Consider the following 10,159-nt stretch of genomic DNA (forward strand, 5'->3'; position numbering starts at 1 on the left):
TGTTATACTCTATTCCAATAAATAGATATCCGTGTCATGATACAAGTCCACGTTTTAAAAAAAATGGATGAGATTGGGTCCCAGCGTATCTAACAATCTTGTTTTTTTGAACATGAATAAATAAAGAATCCATTGCAATTGCCGGAAAGACTAGGCCTACTAACGGCACAAAAATAGATAGAAGGTTCAAATTTGTCATGGAAGGGATACCTCGATTTACTATATTGTATCTGTTATTATGTTATTATATAAATAAAGATATCTTGTAATAATTAAATAATTATAATTAAATTAAGAATTTGAATTCTAATTAGATAATATTTATTATTTATAGAATTTGAAGAATTTGAAATTCTTAGTATAGATCTAAGTATCTATATATCTAAATCTAACTGAGTATGTATAATAAGAATAAGTGCAAAGAATGTAGAACTAAATAAATGGACTTATTCATCTCTTACATGAGAAAGATATGTATCATAATAAACTTTATTATTTTTCTTCATTTCTTTGTCTTTTGTTCTTGTCTTCTAATTTTCTAAAAATAGATAAAGAGATTATCAAAAGATTCATTCGAATCCGACCCAACATGAATTTTTAGCTAAAAACCATGAGATAGTAGACTTAACAAGAGCAGGGAATATGGAAACTAAGACGCATTCCGTCTAATTGCTAAAATGCCCTTCAACAACAAGATTCAATAGCATCCTTTCTTCTTATTCCGAAAAAACTAACTGCTGACTCAACCTCCCCTCGGGTCTACGCACTTTGTCTTTGTTTTTAGCATCAGTGATTGAAAGAGAGTAGGAGCCCATTCTATATATCTCAGAAAGAAAGTATCAACCCTTTGGTACGAAAGTAGGCTCTAGCTTCTCAATAAGTCATTCAATGAACTAACTATACTTAAGATGTGAGCTATACCTATTCCTTCTTTTCTTATGTCTTCCCTTTCGGGTCGGATCGGATAAAGAAAGGAGCTAAAGAATAAAATATTCATAAAAGTAGTCCTTACATCCCTCCACAAGCATAAGTAGAGTCTCTGACTTCAATAGCCAGTCTTGTACTAATAGATTGCACAGTGCCCGGTCCTCTACGATCTATTGACTGAGTAGTCTCCAACTTCTGTATTCTCCTTCCTGGATTCCCTTCCATTCAACTCTCTAACTAAAGGAATGAATCTCCTTCTAATCCTTAAGCAGAGGAAAAAGGCACAGCTTCATTGAATCCTGTGGGAATACGATTTCCTCCCTCCCTAGTATAGTACAAGTACTCTATTTGAATTTGATTAATAGGCCCTACCCCTAGTTCAAGGACTAAGTGATTTACATATCTACCTTTTTACCTTTAGCACCTAAGCGAGTGTTAATGCTAATACCAACCTTTTTGAAATGGAAGTGTAGGCGTGTAGGCTCTCCAACCTTTAAGCGTCATGATTAAGATAGCTGCCTTTTGAAAGTCAGTCTTTGGGTACTACCTGCCTTTATCAACTAAGTTGATATAGGACCGTCCTTTCTAAGCCCATTTCTGCAGAACTCTTGGGACTAAGATTCCGTACCTAGTACAGTCAATCAGAGGCTTAGACTATGTATGCATGTAGCTTACCCGAGATAGGTAGAGGAAGAAGAGGCAAGAACTTCCTTGGCATGAGACTTCTTCGATAATCCCATGTCTTCAGGCAAGGTAGCGTTAGCTATCCTAGGTTGTTAACTGGGTCCGATCAGTGTATTCTCCGATCATAGTTCTATTTAATGGCTGGTTTATTACTTCGTAACCTGAGTTTAGGTTGTTGTGTGAGTCCCAGAGAACAAACTCAGGCACCTTATACCCCTTTGGAAACTGATGAACTTGGTTGATCCAATCAGGGTATGGTTTCCTAGACGGTGGCCTCATTAAGGGCCTGACATCAATTCCAAGCTGCTGTAGCACCTCGACCATGTAATTTCTTTTTAGATCCGATGGTGCCTGTGGAACTATTGTGGTGGGGAATGCCCCTTGTTGTGATGCTTGCTACTCACCAGAGTTCGCGAGTGCACTAGAAAAAGGAAAGGAGCGGAGTGCCCGAGGAATTGGCTTTCCATGTATCCATTCCTGGGGGATAATATGAAGCTATAACCTACAAGTACTAACTAGTTAGTAGGCTCACACTTCGACTAGGTACGTTCTTTTTCTAACTAATTACTTTCAAGTAGAGTACTGGACATAGAAAGACTTTACTTAATAGAGTAAGGTAAGGAATAGTTAGGGTAGGCGCAATCAGTCAAGATTCCCATCCTTACTGGAAATATCTATCTTCCCTTTATCAGTTTTTTACTTCTTTCCTAGGGAGCAAGAAAAGGGCAACCATTAGCTCATCCGTATCTTGCCCCCAATTAGTAAGTAAGCCTTCGGTTACCGTGATTATTTTCTTCGCCATAATGTCAATTCAATGTCAATGATGGTGAAGAAAAGATGATCTGATAAGATAAGTGTTGATTAGGATGATTTTTGAATGTGCTCTATGCTCTCTTCAATAAAGGCAATGAACGAAGATTTCTTCTTATTTATAGCACTAGAGTCGAGTCGACTTCGGTTCTCTTTCTTTTCATTTGGTCCAAAGAATAGGATCTCTTGCATTGCGGTATAGCATATTCCGACATATGGTAAAGTAACCATTCATACTAACTTCACAGGAATAAGCAGATCAAAGGAATAACCATAAAAAAGAAGGAAAATGCAAAATATACAAATACGTCGTACTTAAATAAGTATAATCAACACGCAGTAGCCGGGAAATTGGAAAAACAAGGGCGTTTTGATGTCATAATCTTTTTTGATTGCATTTTTCACCGGGCTTGGACCATGTCTCCCAAACAATCTCAGTACATATGGCGCAAGACGATTCCACATATCGAGGTTGGAATGGGATGGGGTGTTTTCACGTCTTACCGTAGTGCCCGGTTTGTCTTAATTTCCGATTGATGAACAAGAAGGAAAATGGAACAATTGGATTTTTGACTCGCACCCGGATACGTGTCCTTTGGACCCTTCGTCTGCCCGCCACCAGTGAAAGCAAGCTAGCCCCCTATGTTGGAAAGTTAGGGGAAGAGTGCATTTCCATCGCGAAAGATTCAATCCAGCCACAGGTTCCCCTACGGCTACCTTGTTACAACTTCACCCCAGTCGAAGACCCCACCGTGGTATGCACCAATAAGACCACGAAAGGCCTTTGTGGCATAAGTGTGCCACAGAAGTCATGGGTGATCATTGGTCCGATGCTTCGGGCGAAACTAATTCCCAGGGTGTGACGAGAGGTGTGTACAGGGCCTGGGTACATATTCACCACGGCATGCTGATCTGCGATTACTAGAGATTCCAACTTCATGTTCCTAAGTTGCAGAGAACAATCCGAACTGAGGCAATCTTTCCGGATTCGCTCTGCCTTACAGCCTTTCTTCCTATTGTAATTGCCATTGTAGCACGTGTGTGGCCCATCCCATAAGGGCCATGTGGACTTAACGTCATCCCCATCTTCCTCCAGTATATCACTGGCAGTCTTTCGTCAGTGCGGCATGTACCTTTTTGTTGGTTTTTGAGCTGTTTGTTTGGGCGGGGCATACTAAACCCACTACGTACCACACCACCGGGTGGCTCACCTGAATACCAAGTCTTTCTTTGCCTTCAACTTGACATCATCGTCACCTGAAAGATATAGCCAAAAACATCGACTTTACTAAACAAGAGAGAAAGGCTCTTTCTATCATCATTAGTTAAGCGCGCTAGCTGCAATCAAAAAAGAGCACTAACTAGAAATAGAAAGTGCTTCAAAAGGCACCGGCTACCTTCTTACTGGCAGCACAGCTAGGTTCTGGCACTCAATTAGTAGCGCTGGCACGTCACACGGCTCCTCAGCTCACTTCGGTTGGAAAGACTTTCTCCTTAGACGCATGCCTCAGCAACACAAAATGAGGGTTTTGCTCGTTATAGGACTTGAGCAAACATCTCACGACACGAGATGACGATAGCCATGCAGCACCTGTATGAAAGTCAGTACCATCCCGTTAAGGATAGGTTTTCTTGTTTATATGTCAAGGGCTGGTAAGGTTTTGCGCATTGTATCGAATTGAACCACATGCTCCACTACTTGTGTAGGCCCCCGTCAATTCTTTTGAGTTTTGGTCTTACGACTGTACTCCCCAGGTAGAGTGTTTCATGCATTGCTGGGCCCCTGATCCACGTAGAACAAGGGTGAACACTCATCGTTTACGGCATGGACTACTAGGGTATCTAATCCTGTTCGCTCCCCATGCTTTCGCACCTTAGCATCGATAGGGACCTAGAGAGTTGCCTTTGCTTTTGGCATTCCTTCGTAGATCTCCGGATTTCACCCCTACACATGAAATTCCACCCTCCACTGTCTCACTCAAGTGAATTAGTTTTAAGAGCATTCCGCCAGTTTTTTGCTGCTTTCACTTTCAACCTGATTTACCACCTACATGCCCTTTATGTCCAGTTATTTCGAAGAACACTTGCCCCCCTCCGTCTTACCATGACTGCTGGCACAGAGTTAGTCGAGGCTTCTTCCTCGAGTCCTGTCATGATCGCGCACTCGATGAAAGAGCTTTACAAGAGGCATTGCCCTTCTTCACTCACACAATATTACTGGATCGCGCTTTTGCCCATTGTCCAAGATTCCCCACTGCTGCCCCTCATGGGAGTTTGGGCTGTGTCTTAGTCCAAGTGTGGCTGATCATCCGAAAAGACCAGCTAAGCATCATTGGCTTGGTCAGCCTTTACCTGACCAACTACCTAATACTACACAGGCTCATCAAACAGTGCTTTTTAGCTTTCTTTAGGATTTGGCCTGAATTGTTCAGCAGATTCCATGCATTATGCACCTGTTTGCCACTTTGTTCTCAACTCTTCTTACCTCCTGGGAAAGACAAGCTACCTTTATCTAGGAGCCTCTTTTCCTTCTGCCCAGCTCTCCAAAAACAACGTTCAACTTGAATGTGTTAAGCATATAGCTAGCATTCCTTCTGAGCCAGGATCAAACTCTTTTTTTTACTATGATTGGGCCCTGCAGTGGTAGAACCTGGTGAATCGGGTGTACTATTTCCCAACCTTCTGTGAACTTTTCTTCTCTTATGCTTTTTGCTACTTTTTTTTATAGTATTGGTCTCGTTTAGAGTATCAGTCTAGTCACTCAACTAGTCCACTCATGGAGTGCGTTTGGTATAGTAGTAGTCTGGTAGTTGAGACTTTGCCCCTTCTTCTTCAGTAAAGTCGAGCCCAACTAAACTATTGATTACGCCAAACATAGCTTTAGAGGCTCTTACTAGATAGGGCGGCAGAATAGAAGTCTCACTACAAGCTTTTAGTCTTAAGCAGGCAGCGGCAGTCAGGAATGAATGTTATATTAAACTATCCGCCATTTCATTAGGACAGCACTTGGTTAGTTTTTTTCTAGCTTGATTGCGAAGCATGGTTTGGAAAGGTCAGTTGAAAGATGATATATATCAACATTCAAACCTATTCCTTTGTGGCTGGCCCCAGTGCTTAACATCAGGTTCTCTCCACATACATATGAAAAGTAAGAAAACCATATTAGCTCATCAACTCTCCTTAACGTACCCTCACTATATAGGTGCGGACTTGCGTACGGTTTCACTTACCTAACAGCTGCCAAAAGCGAAAGCTTCAATATTGATGGGCTTATTATCTTTTTTCTTATCTTAATAAAAGGGAAAATAAGAGAGAGATCACTCCTCCGGCAGTCGCTAAACATTGCGCCTTCCCTTCTGCTTACACCATTTCTTTATGAATGCTCCGCTTTTCTCTTTGTCGCGCTACTTCCGCTAGTAACCGGCTTTGGATTCTCCTTAAGGCACCATGTTGAGTAGGGATTTGAATAGAAACTCTATTTTAGGGCTCAATGTTGCTGGACTCTACTCCTCTCCCCAGGCTTGCTCTGCTCTATACCAAAAGCTTCAACTCAATCACTTGAGACTTCTGGTCTTATGTCCTCCACACAGGCCTTGAATGCTTCTTTTTATAATGAAGTCGAGTTATGGACTCATAGATTAGGGTATCTTTATGTGTCAAAGATACGAGTCTTAGTTCCTAGTTTATCTGAATCAAGCGTGTCTGAGTTGCAGTCTTATGTATGTAAGAGGGCAAAGCATATTCTAAAGTAATATTCCTATAGTGAGAGTCATTGTAGTGTACTATTTGAGTTAGTTCACTCTGATGTACGGGGGAATGCCCCTACTCTTTCTTTATTGGGTTATAATGATTTTGTGACTTTTTTGGATTCTTTATCTCATCTTACTACTATTTATCAACAAATATCATTGGATGAGGTTAGTTTTATCCTTCCTTTAAGATGAATCTTCAAAAGTCTTTATGGTCTGAAGCAGTGTTAACCTAGTTTTACCTGATTAATAGGGATGCTTTCCGTGGTATTGAAAGGGACCTGTACAAGTGTGAAATCCTAATGCTAAAAACTTTATTCTTCTACCTAATTTCTAAATGTATCGAAGTCCTGGGTAGTAAAGAAAAGTGGGATGCTATATTTCCAGGATTGGGATTCGTAAATATGTCAATAGATTCTTGATCTATATCTTCTATTTTTGGGTGTGTGTTATGTCTATGTAACCGGGACCTCTCATGAGAAATTGGATCCTAGAGCTGTGAGATATGTCTTCACTAGTTATCCGACATAACAAAATGCTTTGATCCCATTACAAAAAGAAAGTATGTCTCTATGGATGTTACTTGATTTTCAAATCAACCCGATTTTCATGACCCAACCAAGAAAACCTTGAGTCATCAACAAGAAGAACCTGAGTCAAGTGATCAGCCATCTTTTATAATCCCTATGTCATCTGCCCATAGAGAAAACAATGCTACTACTCTTCCAGGGAAAGATGCGGTCAAGACCAATTAGTGGAAGACATACTAACCTGACGAGGTAAGAGAGGACAAGTTGTCCCTTATGTTCCTCTTGTTAACAGCGAGGATCTTTTCCTTGAATTGGGAAATGTCAATATGCCTCAAGTGAAGAGAGTGAAACTAACCTTGAAACTTATGATCTTGATCTTACGATTACAGTCAGGAAAGGGGAAAAAGAGCCTGTACCTAACTCCCTTTGAACTACTATATATCCTATCCAAAATTGTCATCCTCCTACAAGGCCTTTATATCCACTTGTAATTCGGTATCCATACTAAAGACTAGAAGGAAAGCCTTGCGTGCCCCTTACTGGAAGAGGGCGATGATGGATGAGATGAGTGCACTTGAGAAGAATGAGACATGGGAGATTGTTGATTTACCTCCTGGAAAGAAGACTGTGGGATCTAAATGTAAATGGATATACACAGTGAAATTCCAACCAAGTGGGGGAGATTGAGACATATAAATCAAGGTTAGTGGCAAGAGGATTCACACAAACCAAAGGAATAGACTATGGCGAGACCCTTTCAACAGAGGCAAAGGTCATTTTTATTAGAATCTTACTTTCCTTAGCTACACAGAGATCATGGCGATTGTATCAGTTAGATGTGAAAAATGCCTTTTTGCATGGGGACCCGCACGAGGAGGTGTATATAGAGATAGCACCTGGATATGGAATGAAAGGCGAGTCACATAAAGTATGCAGATTGAAAAAAGCCCTGTATGGATTGAAGCAATCCCCGAAGGCGTGGTTTGAGAAGTTCAGTAAGGCCATAGTTTAGTTTGGCTACAAAAGGTGTGCTTTTGATCTCACACATTTCATAATGTAATAAAGGGTGAGAAAGTGAGCCGGATCATAGTAAATATTTAGAATATTGTGGTCACTGGTGATGATGTTGATGAGATTGCAAGATTGAAGGCTTACCTGAGCCGCACCTTTGACATAAACTTGGCATGCTAACGGTACTTCTTGGACACAGAGGTTTTCAAAATCTATAAGAAGTAGAACCATCTCTCAAATTATGTCCTTGATTTGAAGAAAACAGGGATGTTAGGTTGCAAGGACGCAATTATCCCAATAGAAGAAAATCATAAGCTTGAAGAAAAGAGAAAAGAACCCTTGGATGATGTAGGCATCAGAGACTTGTGGGAAAATGTCAGATATCTTACTATCACTAGACCTGACATTACCTATGCTGTGGGGTTGGTAAGCCATTATATGCATGCTCCTTGTCAAGCACACCTACATGTAGTATATAGGATCTTGAGGTACCTCAAAGGTTTTCTTGGTAAAGGTATGATCTATACTAATCATGGCCATGGGAGAGTGGAAATCTATAGTAATGTTGATTGGGGTGGGTCAGTAGAGGACAGGAGATCAACTTTAGGATGAGAAAAGATCGCTGAGAAAGAATCTTGGCAAAGATAAAAGAGTTCGACACCTGACCGAAACAAAGCCCGTATTCTTCTTAAACCCCCTATTCTTAGCATGACGGATATTGAATAAAGGGACGACCGAGGGGATTTGAGGGAAGCATAAAGGAAGACGCCGAAAGGTTATGTTAAAAGAGATAGCTATGAGACTAGTGCAAACAATATGTTGAAATAGTCGATTTAGTAGTCTGCTTTCTTTCTCCGGGTATGAACTCCTCCCTTGAGGAAGGCCCCTGTTGTGGAAATTCAACACAGAGGGTGTAGTTACTATAACTAATAAGAAGCATAGTAAAGTCAGTGTAGAATAATGGAATCTCTTATTAGCGAAGGAAGGAAGGAAGTGTAGCTTTGAAAGCACCAAGGAGGCATTAGGGGAAACCGTCATAGGAAGGAAGTGTAGCTTTGAAAGCACCAAGGAGGCATTAGGGGAAACCGTCATTCAAGGTTGGAAGAATCGGAAACAGACTCAAAAATGGAACCCTTTCTCTAGAAGCCTCTTGGCTTCTTTCTTTACAATTAGTCCAGGCCAGTAGCTGCTCCTGGCTTTTGGACAGCTAGAGCACCGACAGATAGAGTGAAGAGTCCATAAGGAGAAGAGCCAAGGCTTGTTGTAGATAAGGGTTGTATACGATAAGTTTGAGTCAACTATCTTATTCGCAAGAATTTATTCTCTTCGGTCTTGTCTCCTCACTAAGTGGCTGCACACACCTGTCTTATAGATAGAGTCAAGCACGAAACGGGTATTTACTTGTTATTTTTAGCATGTGCTAGCTAAAGGGTATCTGCGGTTGAATTCGTTGTTTTGCTGGTCGGCTGAGGAAAAGGCAAATGGTATTTGGAGGAAAGGCATGATTTTCATCTTGATGAAGTGTAGAATGGGGTTTTCTTTCCATTAAGCCGGGGAGACAATCTAAATCGTAGTCATTGTCCATTATTTGATTGAGCACGACGTGGTCTGCTAGTCACGTTAAACCATCCAAAGGAGTACCGTTAGCCCCCAAAAGTGCTTTTCTTCTCGCGCAAAAGAAAGAAGATGTTTAGCTTTTTTTATCTACCTCCTTTACCTATCAAAGATTCTGTTAACATTGCAGATGGCACTCTCTTACCTCTTTCACACTATGGGTCTATGTCTTCATCCCGGATTCTTCATGATAGATTCCATTTTCCTCCTAAAAAGAAATTTCTGTCAGTCACCTTGCAGCTAACCAGCTTCGTGTCATCTTTTCTTATTCTGAGTGTCTTATCCACGATCAGCGCACGGGAAGGATTGTTAGCCGATTGGGAAAGCTTTATTATACGGATATTCTTCTCTACATTCCTTTTTTTGGCTGCTTCATTAGGATAAGGAATGGGACCCGCCGTCGCCTGAGACATACACAACACACAGTGCAAGAATTCTTCCATTGTCTAGGGTATATTCCTGCATTTCATTTAGATGGGTTGAACAATTCATGTGATTGTTTACAGTTGGAAATTGTATACTCCTGGATTAAACATAAGAATCCAATTCTTTCTTTGGATTGATTCATTCGTTAGTGTCCACTTGTGATTTGACCTACAGCTGATTGTTGGATATATCACAGACAACTACTTGAATTTCATTAAGGGGTCCTACTCGAGTGCAGTCATTCATAGGTTCATGGTACTTTACTTACTATTATAAGTGGATGACTACAGTAGATACATCTGGCTTTCTTTACTTAGAGAGAAGTCCTAAGCTCTTTTGTTGTTGAATATATAGAAAGTTTGGAAAATAAGTCAAATCTCCAGATCAAGAGGTTGAGGTCTGAACTCT

General features: G+C 40.8%; 1 pseudogene; it reads right to left on the reverse strand.

The window, feature by feature from the left end:
- Positions 1–2,736: 2,736 nt before the first annotated feature.
- Positions 2,737–6,842, reverse strand: LOC107844292 (annotated as a pseudogene).
- Between the last annotated feature and the right edge of the window lie 3,317 nt (positions 6,843–10,159).

Source organism: Capsicum annuum, chromosome 10 (assembly GCF_002878395.1).
Source record: "Capsicum annuum cultivar UCD-10X-F1 chromosome 10, UCD10Xv1.1, whole genome shotgun sequence".
Lineage (NCBI taxonomy): Eukaryota > Viridiplantae > Streptophyta > Magnoliopsida > Solanales > Solanaceae > Capsicum > Capsicum annuum.